Raw genomic sequence first — 18,472 nt, 5'->3', positions numbered from 1 at the left:
GTATTTACTCCACCTTAGTCCTGCTTGCCTGTTTCCCTCTATAGAATATATAGGGTATGAAAAGAAAAACCCAGCGGTAATAGGCCTATATAAAATATATATGAATATATATGTATGAATATTTTTATGAGTCAAAAGATCTAAAATTTATTGTTAGATATCCATCTTCTATTTTCACATTCATAATTTTCAATTAGCTCATTTTCATTCTCAGATTCTCAGAACCTGGTTTATAGAAAGTGAATAAATCAATAAATATTTGTTGAATGAATGACGGGCTGGCTGTCACTCAAGTAGCTTCCTAGTAGCTGAACTCACATACTCTCCATTGCCAAAGCTGGTCAGCTGAGACCCAGGATTGGCAAGGTAACAAGAAATGAAATGAGAAGGATTCCTGGAAAAAATATAAGAGAGATCAGAGGGTTGGAGAACTTCAAAGCTAAAGGACAACCATGAAACTACCAAGCTATCATCTGTTTCTATGAGAAAACTTAGTCTCAGAGAAGGTGAGTTACTCTAGAAGGTTGCTGGTTAGAGGCAGAATCAGGACTTAAACCCAGATATTTCCCCCTCTCTTCCTTTCTTATGGAAATGAGATAGTAAGAGGGGAAAAGGTCTACTGTAGTAAAACTATTTTGCCTCTGTAAATGTATATCTTCTTAATTAATATTGTTTTTTTCTTCCAGTGAATATTGTCAACATAAACAGTAGAAACTGGGAGCCTCTCAAGGATGCTATGAGTGTGATCCTTTAAAAATGGATCTGCCTCTCAACCTTTCTTCTGACAGCATGATCAAAAACAAGTATAAATCAAGGCTGTGAGGTGTCTTTGCATTAACTTTTCTTTAAAAGAAGAAGAAGGAGGAAGAGAAGGAAGACATAAGAGAAAATACTTTCTCAAACTACAAACTAGACAAGAATACTATTATGAAATTGGAGGGATGATCCCCTTCTTGAAACAAGTTCTTTAATAATCTTTTTCTGCCCATTGGACCAAATCCCTTCTTAGTCATTATTTTAAAGCACTTTTTCTGCCTTAGTTATAACAGCACTTATCATAGGAGAGGTAAAATGTCAAAGCAAAAGAAAGGTAAATGGCTGGAAATGAACAATCCAAGCACAGGTTGACATGTAGGCAATGCCAACCAAGGAGGATAAAGTGAGATCTGAGTAGTGGTAGAGATTTTACTTAGTTGAATTTACTTAGTGTGGTGGCAAATGTGAGGCTGTCATAATCCATGAGATTTTTGTGAAATCATATTAAACAGCTGATGTTTTGTGAGACCTAATATTTTTCCTGTAGATCCTTGTCCATCTGATTTAAGGAGACAAAAAAGAGTGATTGGTTCAACAGTGTACCTTTTACTTAATCCAGGCCCAGTTAAGTTTTTCCCCCATAACTATGTTACAAAGGGCAACCCCACACTGGCAGTTGGTTGTTAATTACATTTGATGTGCAGTAACACAAGAGAGCTAATTAACTTGCATCAAAAAAGCTTTATTTACTGTGACAAATTAAACAAACTCATAAAGTGTTCAGCCACAATGGCTCTCAATTATCATGCAGTCCAAGTAATGTGGTGCAAACACATTCTCAGACCTCTCTCAGGTATCACTTCAGTCTTTCGGCCCTCTGCACATTACGATTATAAATGGATCTTTTTAATGAATAAAACTGAATGTCAACTGCTCTTTGTTTTGCTTTCTTTTGTGTGTATATGTGTATGCATATGTGTGTGTATGTGTGTTCTCAAAGGGACAACTGGAGATGTTGGTCATATTCAATTTCTTCTTTCTTTATTTTTATTTATTTATTTTGGGTTGTCAGGATCAAACCCAAGGTCTTATGCATGCTAAGCACACATTATACTACTGAGCCCTAACCCCAACCCATAGTCAATATTACAATCCTTCCTCACTTCACAATTTAACAGAGTATTCCTAGACTTTTATCAGAGAGCTCTCATAGAGGAAAAAAATCATAACTCAAGGCCCATGCTCTGTGTGAAGCATGATTGTCTAAAACTGGTCATCTTCAGATTCTTCTTAGTCATCTGTTGTTTCTTTAATAGACACATTACCACTTCATGATGACTCAGATATTAGCAGTATAAGATAGTGACTTTTGCTTATGATAGGTTAAGAGGATAAGTTTTGTCTCTCAACCAATAAAAAGCCACAGAAGAATTGGCAGGAGCCGGGGGAGGGGTGTCTTTGGAACAAGTTTGATTTGTTTGGGGTTTTTGTTTGTGTTTAGTAAAGCCAGTTATAGTTTCCACCATTCTTTGCAGGACAGCATCTAAAATTAACTTACTTATGGAAAGTATTAGAAAAATATATTCCCTCTGTTTATACTTCATTTTCCAATAAAAAGATTTGAGATTAGTAGTACACTAAATGGAAAAAAAAAACAATGGACTCAAAATCAGATAAAGAATAATAATAGCAACTAGCTCATACTGCTAAATGGCAGAATCAGGATTATCTAACTCAAAAACTTGTTCTCAAGTACTGTCGACAGCTTAGATATAAGGCATTCTCAAAAGCTCATGTATGAGATAATGCAAGAATAGTCAAAGGTGAATTGATTAGATTATGAGAGCTGTGACCTACCAATGGCTTAATCCACTGGTATGGATTATCTAGTTGGTGACTAGAGGAAGTAGGTCTAGGTCCCAGAGGTATAACTTTGGGGTTTGTATTTGGTCCATGGTAAGTGGAGAGCTCCCTCCCCCTTCCTAGTTGCCATGTCCTAACTGTTTTCCTATGACACACACTTCTGCCATGATATTCTTCCTCACTTGGGACACAGAGCTAAGGTGTCAGCTAAACATGAACTGAAGCTCTGAAACCACGAGTCCAAATAAACTTCTCCTCCTCTAAATTGTTGTTGTCAGGTATTTTGGTCACAGTGATGTAAAGCTGACTAATACAGAAATTGGTACCAAGAAGTGGGGCCGTTGTTGCCACTAACCATGTGGTTCAGAAGCCTTTGGAGCTGGTGTGTGAGAGGGATTTTGAAAAGTTTAGAGATGCAAGCTGGAAAATCTTTACAGTGTTGTAAGTGGAGTTTCATGGGCAATTCTGGTGGGGGCTCAGAAGACCACAATGCCAATGAGACTAAGAATAGTAAAGACTGGCTCATGAGGTTTTAGAGGAGAAGGCAAACTCTATTGGAAATTGGACTAAAGGCCATTCATGTTACATTCTGGCAAAGAAGCTGTCTATATTTTGCCCATGTCCTGAGACTTTCTGTGAGGCTGAATTAAAAGGTAATGGACTTAATAATCTGGTGGAGGAAATTTCACGGCAGCACAGCATTCAGGTGGTGGCATGGATATTGCTGGTAGCTTTTAGCTAAGTTTACTGTGATCATCAGGAACAGAAAAACTTGAGAATTTTGCAATTTGGCCCAGAAAGTTGCAAGTAAAACTGGGGTTTTCAAAGACATTATAGCCACTAAAGAGATGTCAAGTACTTTGTACAGAGGCAATAGGAAAGACAGCTTGAGGGTATTTTAGGAATTGGCAAGGCCACACGAATCTCAGGCTCAAAGGGTAAAAGTAAATATTCCTTTGAGAAGAGACCCTAGGAGAACCTCCTTGCACAGAGGGGGCCTAGGAAGTTTTTTCGTCATGCTCAGCCACACTGCCACTCGGAGGCTGCTGCAGCTGTGGTCCCAGGAGGCTAGGCTCTTGCTTGAGATTGCAGCAGATTTTGGTGGTAATCACATGATGCTGATTCTGCAGGAATGCAGGATGCTGGAGTTAGGATTCATGGAGGCTTCCACCAAGATTTCAAAAGAAGGCTTGGGAGACCAGGCAAAATGTAGCAGGGTTGGAATCCCTGCAGGCGTCCTCTTGAGAGAGCTTGAATGAAGATGTAAGAAGGAAGCCAAAGCTGCAATGGAGCCCTCTAAGTGAAGCCAGGAACATGGAATATCCACCAAGGAAAACTGCAGGAATGAAGCAGAAATGAGTCAACAGAGAAGCCATGTGGGCTGCAACCAAGAAATGTCATAGGGGTGGAGATACCCAATCCCTTCTGAGAGAATTTCATGATGCCATGTGCCCCAGATGCTGGACATGAAACTACAAGACATGTTTGCCCATTCCAATTTCAGTTTTCCTTCTGTCCATCCCTTCTTTCTATTCCCCTAGTTCTCCTTTTTGGAATGAAAATGTATACTCTGTGCCATTATGTATTGGAGATATATATATCTTTTGATCTTGGCTCACATCTAAGAGTTTGCCTTGAATATCAGATAAGATTTTGGGCTGAGATTTTTGGCAAATGTTTTAACTGTTAAGACTATGTGAACTCTTAACATGGGCTAAATGTATTTTGCATTGTGAGATGGGCATAAACTTTCGGGGGCCAGGGTCGGAGTGTTATGGTTTGAACACAAGGTGTCCTCCAAAAGCTCATGTGTGAGACAACGTAAGAATATTCAGAGGTGAAATGATTTGACTTTGTAATCTAACCAATGGATTAATCCACTGATATGGATTAATTGGGTAGTAACTGTAGGCAGGTAGAGTGTGACTGGAGAAGCAGGTCACTGGGGATATGGATTTATATTTTTGTTCCTGGGGAATGGAGCTCTCTGTGTTTCCTGGCTGTCATGAACTGAGCAGTTTCCTCTATCATACCCTTCTGCCATGAGGGTCTTCCTATGGCATCAGCTGACCATGGATTGAATTTCTGAAACTGTGAGCCAAAATAGTCTTTTCCTCATAAGTTGTTCTTGCCAGCTATTTTGTTCACAGCAAGGAAAAGTTGGCTAAAACAGTGCCTTTTAGGAAATTACTGAACCCTCACTTACTGCTCAGTAAAATGTGATAACATTTGAGACAATGTTTAAAAGAGGACCCACAATGACTTTCAAATGAAAATTTAAGTTGTTCGTATTTTTTTTTTTTAATACTGAGGATTGAACTCAGGGGCACTCAGCCACATCTCCAGCCCTATTTTGTATTATATTTACAGACAGGGTCTCACTGAGTTGCTTAGTGCCTAGTTTTTGCTGAGGCTAGCTTTGAACTTGCAATCCTCCTGCCTCAGCCTCCTGAGCCACTGGGATTACTGGTGTGTGCCACTGCGCCCAGCTATTGATGTCTTTATAATAGTTATTGGTTGGCCCCGCCAATACCCTAAATTCATAATAAAAGCTTTTATAATCATTGGCCTTCAGAGTTATATGCCCTTAGGCCAATAAATGACTAAAGAATAGAATATTTTTTAAAAATCGAGTTTCCTTATCTATGTTATGACTTGGGTGACTATTGTCTCTGGAAAAGCTAGTTACTCTGAACTAGCTTTTCCAGAGACAATAGGAAAGAAGAGGACTGAGAGAAAGGAACATGTTCTAAAGGAACAGCCTGTTTTCAATAATCCTATTATTATTTCCAAAAGTTATACACCCTTGAATCCATTGTAGATTCCTCCAAGGGAAATAAAGGCAAAAAAAGTTGCCTTAGAGTCGATCTCTTTTAAAACTGCACCACAGGCTACAGCAACCACTACAAATTTAGCCAGGGGCATGCTTGGTCATATCCTGTTTAACTTTAGTTCACAAGGAAACCATGCTTCCCAGAGATGGTTGGGAAATCACTCTTAAGACAAGATGTCTCATTTCCCCATCTCTTGACTGTTGACATTGATTAATTAGCTAAAGTCTGCAGCTGAGGTCCAGAGTCATTGTATTCTTGAACAACTTTTATCCTCTTTCTGCCTAATCAGTGTTTTTGTCTTCTGGACAGACATCAAGTTCAAGCAAAAAATAAAAATAAAAATCACCAATAATGCATTGTATTTGGCAATAGGTCACAGCAGGGTCTGGTAAAGAAATCACAGTAGGGAACGCAACTGAGTGTGGGCATAACAAAATGTCCTTTATTTATAGGAGCATAACCTGTAATATGCAATTTCAACATTGAGGTACACCAGAGTGAGTTGAAAGGGCTGCTGATTCTCTAATGAAAACTTTGAGTGATTCCAAAGGTCTAGGGTCTTTTGCACTGGATGATTATTATGTGCTAACAAGGCAGTATGATTATTCCATCTCAGAATATTCATACAAATCAGTGGCACACTTCTACCTTTGCCAACATTTCCTGTCCAGGGCACTGTAGTTCACAACTGTCACATAGGTCTCCTAATTGAAAGGATAACAAAAGACTCAACAATTTTGTTTTTCACCTCCTGGCTTCTTTATAAACTACAAGTCACTTATATGTCCCCCAAAGACCTACGATTCACAGGAAGAATCAATTTGCCCCCACCTCCCCCAACAGGACAATTATGAGATAATATAAAAACAAAGACTCAAAACAGAAATAAAACCTGAAATAAATCACTTGTACAAATGGAGAGATACAACTAGTCATATTGAAACTTATAGCCTAGTCTACAAGGAACAATCTTATCACTTGCTATCCATCAGGAAAGATAGGCACATAAGAGGCTGACCAATTTATTATAAACAGGCCTTTTTATGCTAGACTGATTGCAGAGATGTTACTATAACGGAGAATTCTGAAGAGGACATTAAAATACAGCTACAATGCCAAATGGAGTAGTTGATTTTTTCGAGCTTTATTCAGACTGAACATGACACTCCCTTCTGCGTCTGGAAGTCCATGGGTGGCCATTAAATCAAACTGAGCATCTTACAAGCCTATTCATATTGACCAGAGTATGGTGGCTCATTTAACCAATTCTGCAAGTGCATATTGCCGGGAGCTGGAGGAGATGTAAAGGCCCTTCTAACACTGTTCAGAGCTCTCCTTGATTATAATGCTCCCTGTGGGACCACAGGAGTTACTTACCACCCCCACCCCTCCATTTCAAATGTTAAGAAATTCTGAACCAAGCAAATGACAGTGCATTTCTTTCTGTTCACATCCCTTCACTGAGATTCAAAGAAGTCAGTCAAATCAATACCAGCTTGTAATTTCCTCCTGTATTTTAGGGGTGAAAATTGCAAAGCAACCCCCAAATTTTTATGATTCTGCCCTGCTTCTCAGCACAAAATTTGCTATGACTCTATTGTGGAGATGTGCCTTGAGCAACAGTGGACATTCTAACTTCTCAAGAAACTGAGAACTGCATGACTGCAGCTTTCTAACGATAGGAGTGTATAAGGCTTTCGATTATTGATGAAGCAGGAAATGTCAGTGTTCTTTTCCTTACAAAATCCCAAATGAGTTGTTGGTCCTCATAGCCTGAAACTTCCTTGAAGATAAGAATAGGATTCCCATCATTCTCATTTTCCCATCCTAATGGCCAAAATATGTATTACTCTACAATTACAGCTATAATCAAATGGATTTCAAGTGAGGTCTCTGAAGTAGAAAGGAAAATGGAATGGCCTGTTTGTGTTAAGCATAACAAAGTGTAGGAGGAGTACAGTCTCCATCAAAGAACCACAATGAGAAAATATATCTACTCAATGTTTGCTGCCACTGCCGAACGGATCCTGGGAGACGTCTCTCAATGTTGTCAGTGATAGCCATGATTTAATGATTTAGTCATGATTCAATGAAAATAATTTGAATTCATTGATTATCAATTTGAATTAAATAATAAATTGATTATCCTGAAGAATTTTATTTAGATTCGAAAAAAGGAGATGGAACTATAATGTTACAATTCATTTTCTTGGGAGGTTCTAGAACTGATTCTGAAAGTGGTTGCAAAACCTACTTAAGAAACAAAATTAGGCACCCACACAGATGTCTGCTTCTTTGCAAAATATTTATTAAGGTCTTACATGCTTATTAAAAGTTGGCCAGTGGCCAAATTGCAGAATATGATAAATAGCCACTAGTCCATACAAGAGACATTGATTGAGCACCTACTACGTGCAACCAGACATTATGTTGGAGGGGAATCTAATGGGGATAAAACACAATGCCTGAGAGGATTATAAAACAGCAAGGAGAAGGACATGTGGACATGGGGACATGCAATATCATAATGTGGTTGATATGGGGGACTGTGGCACAAAGTGCATGGGCAAGGAGAATATAGCATGGAGGTATTTAATAATAATGGCAAAAACACAGTGTCTTCTGTGTTTCAGGATCATGCTACAGTTAAGTTAGCTCTTTTAATGCATTCTGGAGTAAGCTGCAACACCTCTGAACACAATTGTTTTGCTTTGTGCCTAAGCAGAGACAAATGCTCCCCCACCCTCTTTCCCCAGGGTGTGCCACACAAAAGCACTCACTTATCTGGCAGTCGTCAGGGGCCAGATAAGACTACAAGGTTGTTCTTCAAACCTTTGGCAAAGCCTCAGCCTCTCAGGCCAATTGCAGGGCTTTGGCCCTGGGCTGCGGTCGGCGGGCGCGTCCGGGAGTGCCCCCTGGTGGCCCGAAGGCGGCCGCTCTGATTACACTCAGCTGCGCCGTCTCCAACCCTGAGGCTGGCCGCTTCCCAGCCCAGAAATAGGGAGGAGAAAACCCTTCCTGCTCAGTGCTACCCAGAGGGGTGGGGATGAATATTTGGTTTCTTGGCTGCCCTGGGAATCTGAGGCCGTCCACTGACTTCCCCTGAGAGTGCGAGGCCTTGTGGCCTTTGACTCAGACCTTGGCCTAACCAGGAGAATTCATTCGGGTCCCAACCAAAGCTTGTTTGCAGAGTTAAATGAATAAATGTGTTTAAACTGAGGTGCCGACTTCTTACCAGTCTGTGTTACTAAAATAACCAGAGAAAAATTCCGAAGAATAATGATAATGGGGTTTCTAGCTGGCAACGTTTTGGTCCGCCCTAGCATTTAAATGAGACTAAGTTCCCCTGTTTGAGTGCCCCCTGACAATGTATTTTCTCTCAGCTCCATGACTGTTTTATCACTCCATACTCACTTGACCTAATCGGCACCATCCTGCACTCTGAAATGTTTATACTGTTAAATGAATTCTTAATCTAACTTTTACAGCATTCAATTTCAGTTTCATCAGCCATCCACAGTGTAATATCTAATGTTTTAAAATAATCTAGACAGTTAAAAAAGGAGGGGGGGGAAGCAGGGAGGGAGAAGAATCCCCATGTTATGAAGCAAATGATTAATTAAAGCAAATTAGATTCTGGCAGCTCTTGCTATCATTATCATGTGTTCCACAACTAGTCTAATAAATCTTTGTTGAGAATGTGTGCTTTCACAAGGTTCAAGAGTCACCTGGGAAAGGACATTATTGACTAATATTTTTGTATTGCTGTTACTTTTATTTTCTATTACCCTATGGAATCACAACTAATATTTTTCAAACAGAGTTGCATTCATTCACGACGCCAACTTTGCTCACTCTTGAAGGGTAGGTTTGAGAGAGGACAGCAAACCCAACAAGTTCTCTATGTATTACTAGGAGTAAATTACAATAGCGGATACAGCTAATGTGTCGGAAAACGCTTGCAAATCTAAAGAAGCGCTGCACTATGTGCGCCTGCTGCATAATGTTGTCATGGCTGGGACACAGTCCCCGGGTCTCAGCAGCTGCAAACCTTCTCTAAACCGTGCAGCAGCGCAGTCAGAACAGCTCGGCTCGCCTCTGTTTCAGAGGCTTGCCTTCTATCCTAGTATCTGGCACTTCCTCATTGAGACAAGTAACAATGCCGAAGCAAATAGCTCTCTAAATCCAACCAAATGCTGCTGCCATGCAAACTAGACAGTCTTTGGGTTGTTTCTGAAGGCACAGAAGGGAGAAATTGACAGCTATTTCAAGAAAGGGACCACATACTTGCCTTTATTTAGACTGTTCAAAAGTGCTGTCACTTAATCAACCTTTAATAATTTCTAATTTCAACTGTTGCATTTTTGACTTGGTGCTAGTTATTGCCTACTTCGAATTTTTTTAAGTATATTTCCTACAACTTTCCCATTGCTTTACCTCTAGCTTAGCCCCAAATCCTGGCAAATGCCAGTGTAAACTGTAAGCTCAGTTCTCCATGATCTTCAGTCATTGCATGTCACGTTGTCTTAAAACTTATCAAGGCAAGGCACAGATTTTATTTTAAGTCTGAGATATTTTGACAGGAAAAAAACAGTTTTATAACAATAACACAAATACCAGGAATATATTTATCTTTGAGGTTTGTTAAATAAGGAGGAGGGCAAAAACATAATCCCTCAAAGTGAAATTTTACATTGTAATAAATCATCACGTGCCATTAAATGTATGTGATAGGTTTGAAATAGGGTACCCCATCAAATTCTAAGCTATGGTTGAGTGGGTGAATAGGCTTCACACAACTAAGGTTTCTCTGCATGTTTAACTCTTATCCCCTGCCATCGCCCTATTAATTTTGACTGCTGAGAGAATTAGGTATGGCCACCATAAAAACAAAACAAAACAAAAACTAAACATATATTTAGATATGTACAATAGGTATTCCATTTTGGCCCTCGTAACTGCATTTTTATAAAGTGAGTTTCGATTATCCATCAAAGTAATTTCCTCTACCCACTCCCTCATCATCCTCCCACCCTATGCATTGGAACACATTTCTCTTTTCCTTGGGCTCCTTGTCAGCTTTCTGCAGCAGATTCTGGTTCCTCGGCAGAATGGAAAACAGCCTCGAGTGCTGCTCAGTATGGAAACACATCCCCACGGCCCGGGTATTTTTCCAGACAGTTTTAAAAGGTTCCGGTATTGCATGAGTTAAAAAAAATTCCCCCTGGAAAAGCTAATTATTGCATGCAGATACTTCTTTGTGTGATCAAGGAGGGGACAATTTAATAGGCTCTGTAATACAACCAAGAACAAAATTGCTTTAAAGGAAGTCTCTTGTTGAGTGACAACTCTGTTGCCTGAGCCAATTAGGTCCCAATAAAGAGTGTTGAATTGGCTCCTGCTTTCTCATTAATTATGTTCTGTCACAGACATGGGGCTTGATTTAGCAATTTTGTATTACATTAAGATACTGAAAGGCCGGGAACAAATGGCTCACTCTGATAATAGGCATTCTCTACACGGTGTGACATTTACTATCCAGCTGTCCGTAAGGCAGCCTAGCACTTCAGTTCAGGGGTTTATTTGTCATTGCTTCAAAGGGACACTCAGCTTTTCACAAAAAAAGAAACAGAGAGGCTAATAGATAGGACAAAATGTACTGCTGATATGCTTTATTAGAGATAGGATGCTAGGGTTTTGCTAACAAGCTCATCCGTTGGGACTCAGCCGAGTTTGCTGCCAATCATCCTACACACAAAGGCGCACTAGTTAACAAGGAGAAACGAATTACAGACACTTATTCTGCCGGTGGGATCACAAATACACCAATCTGTGAAAGAGGCACAAACTCCAGAGACAAACTACATATTTGTCAATAACCTCCTAGAAAGAACCCTAGTAATTCTTTGAAGACCTTTGATTTAGCTTCCCTCTAAAATACATGTATAGGAAATGTTTTAGTTACCATGACATTCTTTCTTTGTTATTTGTACAAATTTTCATCACATTAAAAACAGAAAACTGAGGAGGTCTGCAAATGTTTTAGTAGGTATCTATACACTACTTTTCATATCCCACCACAGGGAGCGGCTGCTTTGGTTATTTCATTAAGAACAACAGAAAATTAAATCTTTAAACTTTAGGTTTGAGCCGTAATCCAACAATGCCACAGGAAACAATCTATAACTCTGAATTCATCACGTGTAAGAAGTAAGAGAATAGAGTTATGAACCAATTGAAAACCAGGTTTCTTTGGTTAAATAATTATGACTTTTAAAATCATAAACAGATGTGTGCATACACATATGTATGTGAACTATATATGTGAATTTATAATACATAAACATCAACCTAAATCAGCGTGTCTTTATGTTAAATATAGCAAAACATTTTATGCATCGTATTTGGGAACTTGACCATAGCATGGATCAACATTTTGTCACTTCTATTATTTAAACATTCTCCTGCGAATATATCACAGAGAAGAGTCTGTTGTTGATTACAAAAAACAATAACCTTCAACTCAAGCATACCTACTGACCACATGAGATTAATCAAATCTGAATATGTCATTTTCAGTTTAATTACAAAACAGCTCTCCAAAATAGTTCCTAGAGACACTACACTGTTTGTCTGATTGCAAGCTGCATCCATTCACTTAATTTATTCTTCCCACCATCTTGGATGAGAGCACCTTGAGGCTCAACTATGGGAGAGATGAAAGGATAAAAAGGATTTATCAGACGTCTTTTCCTCAGAAGTTCAAACAGTGTGAAGATCCATTGGGCTCAGTTTGAATCTCAGAGGGAACAATCCATCTCTCTCTCTCTCCAGCTTTTTTTCTGGTTCATGAGGCTCAAAGCATCCTATCCCACCTGGCAAAGGTACCACAAGGAGTTGCATATGGTAAAAGAAAGCTTCTTTTCTAAAAGGATTCTCCCACATGGATCCTCTACTTACCTCTATTTGTTTTAAATTTCTCAAAATCTGAGATCCAAAATAATTCCCTTATCTTTGTTGACCTACTAATCCCTCCAGTGAAAGGAAGCCATGAAGCAGAGATGTAGAACGGCTGTTTGCTCCAGTTGCATGTGTAATATACCCCTTTTTTTTTGTTTTAGCCTTCATCAGCAGAAAGGAATGGGAAAAAAATAATTTATTTGAAGAAGCAACTCTTACCTAATATAATCCCTAAACAGGTTTTCCAACTTCTAAGTATCAAAATAAAATTTTGATAAGGCACATTCCAAATCATCAACTTTATTTTAAACGATGTCTTAAAAATGGAAGAGGAGGGAAAAACAAAGATCACTTAAAACTAGTGTTGATCTTTCCGTCTCTTCACTCCCCCAAGGAAACATCATATGCAAGAAAGCACTTGCACGTAATTTCTCCACACCAATAATGGTCATGAATTACATATTTTTAAAAGCACGTATTGAACACAGATCTGGCTGAAAGAGCTTTCAATCTGGGGGAACCATGAAATTCTTTTTCCTCTCTCTCTCTCTCTCTCTCTCTCTCTCAAATTTGCTATGTTTCTATTTTAAAAAGGCTTTGCAATAAATAATATACATAATAGACACAAGAATCATTTTATCCTTACTTAGCAGGAGCTTTATCTTCGCTATTCAGGTGCTCCATAAGGTTGAAATCTTTCAAAAAGCCTCAGCCCCCCCTTAGGCTGAAGCAAAGGTATTTATATAGACATTAAGTATTTATGCAGCAATTTATACTTTCAAAGCCCTTTGTAACCATTCATTAGTTCATCCAAATAACTTCCTTCTGAAGCAGGTGAGTGCTTTGTTTCCCAGGCACGGAGAGCCAGGTTCAGGGAGGTGACTGACATGCTGCACAGAGGCCTTAGGTCAGACATAAAGGAGGATTGCATCACGAAACAGGTTCCCTAAGGGTTTTGTGGAACCTTCTCCTCTGTGAGTCTTTAAAAATAGGTTGGACCCCTACTGAAATGCTTCAGTTATGATTTTTTGTGTGTGTGTGATTTATCTGCAAGCACAGGAAATAAGTGGGTGATCCTGCTCTCATAGCACTAGCTTTCTATACTATTGGGATATTTACACCCACAGAAAATCTCAGGAGCAAGCTGGAATTTGGAGGATAAAATTCACATCTCTACCTAAGGGATCAAGTCTCTCTAAAGTGAAATAGTATGCAGGAACATTTGGAGGAACTGTTTTTAAAAATGTTTTCTTAGAAAATGATTCCCATGGTCATCCCAAGGCAAAGGTGGAGTGCAGACCTCATGTGCGTGATTATGTTTTTTTCAAAAGACTCTACTCTGTCACGCCCATTATTTTGCTACATCTACCTTTTTCTCTCATCACCACTGTGGTAACTTGATTCCAAAGATGGCCTCCATTCATTCCCTTCCTCTTCTTCCACTCAGCCTACACATGTGGTTTCTCACATCTGGGCTGCCTGTGCCTGCTTTGACTGCTAGATATGGAGAAAGTGATGCTATGCCAATTCTAGGTCTAGCCTTTATAAGAACTGACAGTTTCCTCCTCCTCTCTCTTGGAATGCTTACTCTTGGAGGACTCTGTCCTGGAACCCTGAGCTGCATGTGTAAAGCCCAGACTCCTCTGCTGCAGAGAGACCACAGGCCACATGGAAAAGCACTGAGGCACCAGATGTGGAAGTGAAGGAACCACTTTGGATATTCATCCTTGTCAAGCCTTCATGGAACTCTATCCCTGGCTACTGTTGGATAATGATTACATGAAAGGCCCCCAAGTTTCTCTCTCATTGAGCTCAGAACTATTTATTAGTAGAGTAAATTGTCACTGTAAGTCACTGTTTTGTATGGCTGGAACTGAATAACCAGAATAAACTCTTTCAATGTTGTTTTCTCCATTCCTTATGTCTTCATACAGCTATGAGAGAAAGATAGAGGCTGGGAAAAGCTAGGTTAAGCCAGAAGGACGGAGCTACTGTTTTAGTCAGCTATTTTGCTGCTGTGACTAAAGGCCTCAACCAGCACAGTGGTAGAGGAGCAAAAATTTATTTGAGGGCTCATGGTTTCAGAGGTGTTAGTCCATATCAGGCTGACTCCATTTCTCAGGCAAGTCTGAACATCATGGGGGGAGAATGTGGCATAGGGAAGCAGCACATCATGGTGATCAAGAAGCAGAGAGAAACAGTCTACTCTGCAGTTACGAATGCATACACCAAAGACATGCACCAATTCCCACCTCCTCCATCCACACCCTACTACTTTAGTTAATCCCATCCAGGATTAACTCACTGATTAGGCTAAAACTCTGACCCAATCATTTCTCCTCCAAACCTTTTTGCATTGTCTTACATATGAGCTTTTGAGAGATACCACATCTAAACCATATCAGATACTAAGAATTGGTAGCATGGTATAAAGGATTCATTCAGTCTTGTAAAACCTTGGGAAAGCAATGTAGCCTCTTTAAATATCAGTTTCCTCATCTGAAAAATGGGACTATTGATATCACATCAGAGGACTGAGGGATTTAATGAGCCAAAAGATGTTAAACAGGCAGGTCCTTAATAGCTGGAGCTATTTGTATTTATATTACAATTGTTCTTATTATTATTAATATTACTCAATCATTCAAGACTCTCTTATAAATATCTGTTCAATCCATGAACTGTTATCCTTTCTTATAACTGCCTTCAGATTCATTACTGTGAACATCTAGGAGATATGTATGATCCCTCCCTTACATCATATCTAACTGAACTAGGGGGAGGCAATTTACCTGAACCAGACCAATCAGATTTTTTAATCCTTTCAAGTGATAAATGAGATTACAAGAAGACAAGTTTGTCTCTGCATGTAGCTATGATAAGAGTGGCTAGGGGTAGGGGGGAAAAGATGCCCAAGCTCCACCCTGTGGACCAAGAACAGAGTCATGCTGGACAGAGAGAGCCAGAGAGGAAAAGAGCAAGAGAAAGAGAGAGTTTTCTAGAACACTGATGGCTTTCTGGTTTCTGTTTCTAGACTTTTCAGAGATCCACTTGTAATCCTTTTCTAGGGTATAGTAAGCTGGACTTTTATCCTTATATATATTTCCTTAGACTCTTGAACTAAATTAAGTTGGTTTCTGTTGTTCTTCTTCCAAAGAAGCCCAAATGAAAGGAAAAAGTTTGAAGGAGAAAGCTTTATATGGGAAGCCATCAGTGGCTTTCCTGCAAGGCTCCCCAATGCAGTCAGGATCCAGCCTGGATCCACTGAGGTAGTGCTTAAACGTCACCCGTCTCATTATGTCACTAAGGCTCTTGTTTACCATTACCAGAATAGTTTGATATTGGGTTTTGTTTGGGTTTCTTTTTTAAGTAAAAAATTTATTGAGATATAATTTACATTTCATATAATTCACTCATTTAAATATATGATTTAACAGTTTTTAATGTATTTACAGAGTTATGCATTAATCATCACAATTTATTTTAGAATATTCAATCACCCTTAAAATATTCAATGACCCACTAACAGTCACTTTCCATTTTCTTCACCCCCACATCCCACTCCCCACCTCTAGGCAACCATTAATCTATTTTCTATCTCTATAGATTTGCCTACTCTGAATACTTCACATAAATGGAATTACATAATCTATAGTTTTTGTGACTGATTACAATTTCACTTAGCATAATGTTTTCATGGTTTAACTGTGTTGTAACATATAGCAATACTTCACTCACTGAGGTTGATGTATAATATTTCATTGTAAGATACATTACATTTTATTTATTCATTCATCAGTTGGTGGATGTTTGGGTTGTTTTCTCTGTGTGATTATTATGAATAATGCTGCTATGGACATTCATAAACAAATTTTTATATAGGAATAAATTCATTTCTCCTGGGTACGCACGCATCTGGGAAGAATGTTAGATTATATGTTAACTATTTAATAGTTGCCAAAATGTATGCATCATTTTATATTCTCACCAGCAGTATTTGAGGGTCCTGCTATCTACACATATTTCCCAGTACTTTTTACATTTTTTAAATTATCTGTATCTATTGTATGTAAAATTGTATCTCATTGTAGTTTAGTTAGTTTGCTTGTTTTGTACCAGGGACTGAGATTGAACCAAGGGGCACTTAACCACTGAGCAACATCCCCAGATCTTTTTTATATTTTATTTAGATACAGGGTCTTGCTACATTGCTGAGGCTAACTTTAAACTCATGATCCTCTTGCCTGAGCTTCCCACAGGGATTACAGGCATGTGCTTCCACCACACCTGTCTCATTGTAGTTTTTATTTGTATTTCCCTGCTGACTAATCATGCTGAGAATCATTTCATGTGCTGATTGGCTGTTTGTATTTCTTCTTTGGAAAAGTATCTGTTCAGATCCTTTACCCATTTTTTAATTGGGTTGTTTTGTTGTTGAGTTGTAAGAATTCCTTACATATTCTAGATACAAATCCTTTAGATATATGATTTGCAAATATTTTCTCTCAGTGAGTTTTCTTTTCACTTTCTTGATGGTGTCCAATGAAGGAACGGTGTTTTTTAATTATGATGAAGTCCACTATCTATTTTTTATTCAGTAGCTCATGTTTTTGGTGTCATATCTAAGAATCATTGCCAAAACCAAAGTCACAAAATTTGACCACTAAGCTTTCTTCTAAGAGTTTTACAGTTCAGCTCAACATTCATGGCTTTAATCTACTTTTAGTTAATTTTTTTAGGTGTGAGGTAGGGGTACAACTTCATTTTTTTACATGTACATATTCACTTAAAGTTCATAGAAATACAATTTTTTAATCAATCATTTGTTCTACAACCTTTGTTGAGTTTGTTTACCATTAAATTGCTTAGGATTTCCATCTACAAGATGATATCATCTGCAAATCAAGATAGATTCATTCATTCCTTTTTAGTCCAGGCTTCTTTTATTTCAAATTTATTTTCTTGCCTGATTGCCTTGGCTAGACACCCTAGTACAATGCTGACTAGAAGTGGTAACAGCAGAGATCCTTATCTTATTCCTGAACTTAGAGTAAATAATTAAGAATTTCACCATTAAATATAATATCAACTGCTGAATTCCAATGTCTTTTTGATCATTATGTATACTGGTAACAATAAATATGGGATCTTTAAAATCTTGATAACAAATCTTCATGTTTACAAGTGAACGTACTTTATTCTGGCTAATATCTGATACTGGGTAGTTTATAAACAACAGAAATATATTACCCACAGCTCTGAAAGTTGGAAAGTCCACCAATAAGGTACCAAAAGTTCAGTGTTTGGTGAGAGCCGATTTCTCATAGATGAACCCTTCTATGTGTCTTCATATGGCAAAAGCAGAAGGTGACTCTCTGGGGTCCTTATTAGAATCTTAATCTCATTAATAAGGTCAGAGTGCTCATAGCATTATCACCTCCCAAAGGTGTCTAATATCATGACCTTTGTGGTTAGGTTTCAACATATGAATTTTGAGGGGACACATTCAGACTATAGTGACAAATATGATTAAATATCATTCATTTTTATAGAGACTTAAAAAAATTAGCATCTCATGTTCCATGATACTTACATAGATGTAGTAGAAGCAGATTACATTGGATCACAGACAGAAATATACAGAAGTGAGTCTCATCATACAAGCTAGGCTGGTCCCTTAACTCTTGAACCTTTTCTGAATCTCATAAGTTGATGATACCAGCCCTCATTTCTTCGGATTCTTTGTGAGAACCATATGAGTAAATATGAAATTCTTTTAGAAAATACAATATATCATGCAAAGATAAGAAGGTGTTATTTATTTTTCAAAATTTATTAAAGGTTTTCTCGTGTATTGATAATATGATGGGGAAAATCAACACCTTTCCACCTTTTATATATATAATTGATGATCCTGCATTGATTAACATAGAAATATTTCTTAAATATCTTATCTAGAAAAGGAAAAGTATTCCTTAAAACTAAGTTCCTTCTATTTTTTTTTTCTTTTCTTTTTTTTGATACCGGGGATTGAACTCAGGGGCACTCAACCACTGAGC

The 18,472-nt window shown here is 38.4% G+C and overlaps 1 long non-coding RNA gene across 1 annotated transcript in view; it reads right to left on the bottom strand.

Annotated features, from left to right (window-relative positions):
• Nucleotides 1–1,474: 1,474 nt before the first annotated feature.
• LOC144377852 (uncharacterized) overlaps nt 1,475–18,472 on the bottom strand; it is an 80,102-nt gene continuing 63,104 nt past the window's right edge. The window contains exon 2 of the long non-coding RNA XR_013439047.1: nt 1,475–3,955. This is a non-coding gene — a long non-coding RNA (uncharacterized LOC144377852). The remainder of the gene's footprint in view (nt 3,956–18,472) is intronic.

This window comes from Ictidomys tridecemlineatus, chromosome 5, assembly GCF_052094955.1.
Source record: "Ictidomys tridecemlineatus isolate mIctTri1 chromosome 5, mIctTri1.hap1, whole genome shotgun sequence".
Classification (NCBI taxonomy): Eukaryota; Metazoa; Chordata; class Mammalia; order Rodentia; family Sciuridae; genus Ictidomys; species Ictidomys tridecemlineatus.
This window is presented reverse-complemented; position numbering and strand designations above follow the sequence as displayed.